Source organism: Eriocheir sinensis, unplaced genomic scaffold (assembly GCF_024679095.1).
Source record: "Eriocheir sinensis breed Jianghai 21 unplaced genomic scaffold, ASM2467909v1 Scaffold178, whole genome shotgun sequence".
Classification (NCBI taxonomy): domain Eukaryota; kingdom Metazoa; phylum Arthropoda; class Malacostraca; order Decapoda; family Varunidae; genus Eriocheir; species Eriocheir sinensis.
In genome coordinates, this window is record NW_026111161.1 from 359,910 (window position 1) to 366,428 (window position 6,519).

Consider the following 6,519-nt stretch of genomic DNA (forward strand, 5'->3'; position numbering starts at 1 on the left):
TACTTTTGTGTATTTTTGTGTATAGTTTTATACAAATTTACGTTATTTAATGTGTATTTTGTATATTTATATTTATATAAAAATATATATACAAAATACACCTAAAATAAGGTAAATTCGTATCAAATTCAATAAACAAAATTCAGATAAAAGAACGTATATTTGTAGGAAAATAAATATACAAAATACACATAAAATAACGAAAATTTGAATAAAAATATATACAAAAATAAACAAAAATAGTTTCAATTTGTATAAAAATAGATCTACAAAATACTCATTTAATTAGTTAAATTTGTATTTAAGTACATGTACAAAATACACATAAAATAATATAAATTTGTATGAAATGAAAACAAATACACATAAAATAACGTACGTTTTTTAAAAATATATATACAAAATACACATAGAATAATGTAAATTTGTATGAAAATAAAGATGCAAAATACCCAAAAAATACAGCATATTTTTTAAAAAATACATATACAAAAGTACACATAGAATAATTGAATTTGTATTAAAATTAATATACAAAATGCACATACAATAAGGTAAATTTGTATTGAAAAAATATGCAAAATACACATAAAACAATGTAAGTTTGTTACAAAATATATAAACGAATACAGATAAAATAACGTAGATTTATATAGAAATATATATACAAAATACACATGAAAAGACGTAAATAAGTATAAAAATATATATACAAAATACACATTAAATAATGTAAATTCGTGTCAAAACAAATAAACAAAATATCAATAAAAGAATGTGTATTTGTATGAAAATAGATATACAAAATACACATAAAATAACCTAAATTTGTATAAAACTATATACAAAAATACACAAAAAATTATTTAAATTTGTATGAAAATAAATATACAAAATACACATCAAATTAGGTAAATTTGTAATGAAATACATATACAAAATACACATAAAATAATGTAAACTTGGATGAAAATAAATAAACATATACACCTAAAATAACGTAAATTTGTATCAAATATATATACAAAATACACATTAAATAATGTAAATATGTATAAAAAAATATATATATATAATATACATAAAATAATGTAAATTCGAATCAAAATAAATAAACAAAATACCAATAAAAGAATGTGTATTTGTATAGATATAAATATACAAAATACACATACAAAATAGACTTAAAATAAGGTAAATTTGTAATGAAAAATATATACGAAATACACATAAATTAATGTAAATTTATATGAAAATATATATACAAATACACATAAAATACCATGAATTTGTATAAAAAATATATATGTAATGAAAAATATATACAAAATACACATAAAATAATGAAAATTTATATGAAAATATATATACAAATACACATAAAATACCATGAACTTGTATAAAAATATATATATAAAATAAATATTAAATAATGTAAATGCGTATAAAAATATATATACAAAGTACATATAAAATAATGTAAATTCGTATCAATATAAATCAACAAAATACCAATAAAATAATATATATTGAAATGAAAATAAATTTACAAAAAACACATAACATAACTAAAATTTGTATTAAAATATATACAAAAATACAGAGAAATAATTTGAGATTGTATGAAAATAGATATACAAAATACACATAAAACTAGGTAAATTTCTTTTGAAATATATATACAAAATACCCATAAAATATTGTAAATTTGTGTCAAAATATATAAACAAATACACATAAAATAACGTAAATTTGTATGAAAAATATAAAAAAAATACACATAGAATAATGTCAAATCGTATCAAAATGAATGAGCAGAATATCAATAAAATATTGTAAATTTGTATGAAAATAAAGATGCAAAAATACCCATAAAATAAAGCATATTTTTATAAAAATACATATACAAAAATACACAGGGAATAATTAAATTTGTATTAAAATTATTATACAAAATGCATATACAATAAGGTAAATTTGTATTGAAAAAATATGCAACATACACATAAAAGTGTAAATTTGTTTCAAAATCTATATATGAATACACATAAAATAACATAGATTTCTATAGAAATATAAATACAAAATACACATGAAATGATGTAAATACGTATAAAAATATATATACAAAATACACATTAAATAATGTAAATTCGCGTCAAAATAAATAAACAAAATATCAATAAAAGAATGTGTATTTGTATGAAAATAGATATACAAAATACACATAAAATAACCTAAATTTGTATAAAACTATTTACAGAAATACACAAAAATAATTTAAATTTGTATGAAAATAAATATACAAAATACACATAAAATTAGGTAAGTTTATATTGAAATACATATACAAAATACACATAAAATAATGTAAATTTGAATGAAAATATATAAACATATACACTTAAAATAACGTAAATTTGTATCAAATATATATACAAAATACACATTAAATAATGTAAATATGTATAAAAAAATATATACAAAACACAAATAGAATAATGTAAAATCATATCAAAATAAATACACAGAATATTAATAAAATAATGTAAATTTGTATGAAAATAAAGATGCAAAATACCCATAAAATAACGCATTTTTTATAATAATATATATACCAAAATACATATAAAATATTAAAATTTGTATTAAAATAAATATAAAAAATGCACATACAATAAGGTAAATTTGTATTGAAATAGATATGCAAAATACATATAAAACAATGTAAATTTGTTTCAAAATATATATACGAATACACATAAAATAACGTAGATTTCTATAAAAATATATACAAAATACACCTAAAATGAAGTAAATACGAATAAAAAAATGCATACAAAATACACATAAAATAATGTAAAATCGTATAAAATAAATAAACAAAATACCAATAAAAGAATGTGTATTTGTATAAATATAAATATAGAAAATACACATAAAATAACGAAAATTTGTATAAAACTATATACAAAAATACACAGAAGTAATTAAATTTGTATGAAAATAGATTTACAAAATACAGATAAAATAAGCTAAATTTGAATTGAAATGTATATAAAAAATACATAAAATAATGTAAAATTCTATCAAAATATTTATACAAATACATATGATAACGTAGATTTGTTTAAAAATATATAAACAAAATACATATTAAGTAATGTAAATACGTATAAAAAATATGTACAAAATACATATATAATTATGTAATTTGTATCAAAATAAACAAAATAGCAATAAAATAATGTAAATTTGTATGAGAAAACATATACAAATACACATAAAATAACGCAAATTTCTATAAAAATATATGTACAAAAATGCACATAAAATAAAGTAAATTTGCATAAAAATATGTATCGAAAACACACATTAAATAATGTAAATGCGTTCATAAAATAACCTAAATTTGTATAAAACTATATACAAAAATACACAAAAATAATTTAAATTTGTATGAAAAGAAATATACAAAATACACATAAAATTAGGTAAATTTGTATTGAAATACATATACAAAATACACATAAAATAATGTAAATTTGAATGAAAATATATAAACAAATACACTTAAAATAACGTAAATTTGTATAAAATATATATGCAAGATACACATTAAATAATGTGAATGTGTATAAAAAAATATATACAAAAAACAAATAGAATAATGTAAAATCGTATCAAAAAAATAATGTAAATTTGTATAAAAATAAATATGGAAAATTCCCATAAAATAGCGCATTTTTAAAAAAAATATATATATATATATATATATATATATATATATATATATATATATATGCATATATATATATATATATATATATATATATATATACATACAAAACAATGTAAATTTTTTTCAAAATATATATACGAAAACACATAAAATAACGTAGATTTCTATAAAAATATATATACAAAATACACATAAAATTAAGTAAATACGTATAATAAAATCTATACAAAATACACATAAAATAATGTAAACTCGAATCAAAATAAATAAACAAAATACCAATAAAAGAATGTGTATTTGTATAAATATAAATATACAAAATACACATAAAATAACGTAAATTTGTATAAAACTATATACAATATCTATATATATATATATAAATATATATCAATATATATATAAATATATATATATATATATATATATATATATATATATATATATATATATATATATATATATATATATATATATATATATATATATATATATATATATATATATACAAAATACATAAAATAATGTAAATTTGTATCAAAATATTTACATAAAATGAAGTAAACACTTATAAAAAAATGTATACAAAATACACATAAAATAATGTAAATTCGTATCAAAATAAATAAACAAAATACTAATAAAAGAATGTGTATTTGTATAAATATAAATATACAAAATACACATAAAATAACGTAAATTTATATAAAACTATATACAAAAATCCACGCAAGTAATTAAATTTGTATGAAAATAGATATACAAAATACACATAATATAAGCTAAATTTGAATTGAAATATATATACAACATACATAAAATAATGTAAATTTGTCTCAAAATATTTATACAAATTTGTCTAGAAATATATAAACAAAATACACATTAAATAATGTAAATACGTATAAAAAAATATGTACAAAATATACAAAAAATCATGTAATTCGTATCAAAATAGATAAACAAAATACCAATAAAATAATGTAAATTTGTATGAGGAAACATATACAAAATTTCAATAACAATATATGTACAAAAATGCACATTAAATAAAGTAAATTTGCATAAAAAATAAATATACAAAACACATATTAAATAATGTAAATGCGTATAAAAATATGTATACAAAATACCTATGAAATAATCTAAATTCGTATCGAATTAAATTAACAAAATACCAATAAAATAATGTGATTTTGGATGAAAATATATATAGAAAATACACATAAAATAACCTAATTACAAATACAAATATACACATAAAATAATTTAAAATTGAATGAAATAAATATACAAAATAAACATAAAATAAGGTAAATTTGTAATGAAATATATGTAAAAATGCACATAAAATAATGTAAATTTGTATGAAAATATATATACAATTGCACATAAAATAACATGAATTTGTATAAAATTTGTATCAAATTATATACGAATACACACAATAAAATGATGTAAATTTTTATGAAAATAGATATACAAAATACACATAAAATAATGTAAATACGTAGAAAAATATATATACAAAATTCACATAAAATAATGTAAATTCGTATCAAAATAAATAAACAAAATTCCAATAAAAGAATGTACATTTGTAGGAAAATATATATACAAAATACAAATAAAATAACTAAAATTTGTATAAAAATATATACAATAATACACAAAAATAATTTAAATTTATTTGAAAATAGATATGCAAAATACACATAAAATTAGGCAAATTTGTGTTGAAATACATATACAAAACACACATAAAATAATGTTAATTTGTATGAAAATATATAAACAAATACACTTAAAATAACGTAAATTTGGATAAAATATATATACAAAATATACATTAAATAATTTAAATATGTATAAAAAAATATATATACAAAATAAGCAGAATAATGTTAAATCGTATCAAAATAAATAAACAGAATATCAATAAAATAATGTAAATATGTATGAAAATAAAGATGCAAAATACCCATATCATAACACATATTTGTATAAAAATATATATACAAAAATACATATAAAATAATTAAATTTGTATTAAAATAAATATACAAAATGCACATACAATAAAGAAACTTTGTATTGAAATAGATATGCAAAATACACATAAATAATGTAAATTTGTATCATAATATATATACGAATACACATAAAATAGAGTAAATTTCTATGAAAATATATATTCAAAATACATATAAAATTATGTAAATAAGTAAAAAAATATATATATCAAATACACCTAAAATAATGAAAATTTGTATATTAATTTTAATACAAATTTAATTATTCTATGTGTATTTTTGTATATGTAATTTTATAAAAATATGCTTTATTTTATGGGTATTTTGCATCTTTATTTTCAAACAAATTTACATTATTTTATTGATATTCTGTGTATTTATTTTGATACGATTTTACATTATTCTATGTATATTTTGTATATATATTTTATACAAATGTACGTTATTTTATGTGAATTTGTTTTCATTTCATACAAATTTACATTATCTTATGTGTATTTTGTACATGTATTTAAATACAAATTTAACAAATTATATGTGTATTTTGTATATCTATTTTCATAGAAATTGAAATTAATTTTGTGTATTTTTGTATATATTTTTATACAAATTTTCGTAATTTTATGTGTATTTTGTATATTTATTTTCCTACAAATATACGTTCTTTTATCGGAATTTTGTTTATTTATTTTGATACGAATTTACATTATTTTAGGTGTATTTGATATATATATTTTTATACTT